This window comes from Diospyros lotus, chromosome 6 (assembly GCF_014633365.1).
Source record: "Diospyros lotus cultivar Yz01 chromosome 6, ASM1463336v1, whole genome shotgun sequence".
In the NCBI taxonomy this organism is placed as follows: Eukaryota; Viridiplantae; Streptophyta; class Magnoliopsida; order Ericales; family Ebenaceae; genus Diospyros; species Diospyros lotus.
Window position 1 is genome coordinate 33,144,761 of NC_068343.1, and position 868 is coordinate 33,145,628.

The 868-nt window shown below is 38.5% G+C and overlaps 1 non-coding gene across 1 annotated transcript; it reads right to left on the minus strand.

The window, feature by feature from the left end:
* Positions 1-547: 547 nt before the first annotated feature.
* Positions 548-654, minus strand: LOC127805401 (small nucleolar RNA R71). The gene has a single exon (XR_008024133.1). It is a non-coding gene; the product is annotated as a small nucleolar RNA R71 (small nucleolar RNA).
* Between the last annotated feature and the right edge of the window lie 214 nt (positions 655-868).

Below are 868 nucleotides of genomic sequence, written 5' to 3' on the forward strand. Positions count from 1 at the left end.
TTTTCAACACTTTGGATTTTTCCTAATTTGTTTTTCATGATTATTAGAGTGTTCTTGATTGTTCATGCTTGTAACTCTATCTTCTAATCAAGGTGATTTTCAGTACAATCCAAAAATAGAGAGAATGTTGCGCAGGTTAAGGAGAGAAGCTCAAAAAATTTTAAAGAGAAGGAAGTCATGGCTGGAAACCGAACTTTGAAAGAGCTTGCCTCCCTTGACTTGAATCAACAACCCTTATGCTAATATTCCCTACTTTAGATACTACTACTATTTTTGAATTAAAACCTGGACTAATACATCTCTTGCCCACTTTTCATGGCCTTGTAGGTGAAGATCCTCACAAGCATCTAAAGGAGTTTCATGTGATTTGTTCGAGTATGAGACCCATGAGGGTGACAGAAGAGCAAATTAAATTAAGAGCCTTTCCATTTTCTTTGAAGGATTCGACTAAGGATTGGCTTTATTATCTACCCTCCGGGAGTGATACCACATGGAACGAGATGAAGAGGTTGTTTTGGAAAAATATTTCCCAGCTTCAAGGGCGGCTAACATTCGAAAATAAATTTGTGGTGTAAGACAGCACAATGGAGAGTCTCTACATGAATATTGGGAACGCTTCAAGAAATTATATGCAAGTTGCCCCCATCATCAAATCAGTGAGCAATTGCTTATCCAATATTTCTATGAGGGCCTTCTACCCACTGATATGAGCATGATTGATGCCGTTAGTGGAAAAGCTTTGGTGGATAAAACTCCCAAGGCCGCAATAAACTTGATTGCAAATATAGCGGCTAATTCTCAACAATTTGGCACTAGGCTTGACCCTCCATCAAAGCATGTCAATGAGGTAAATATTTCCACCCTTGAA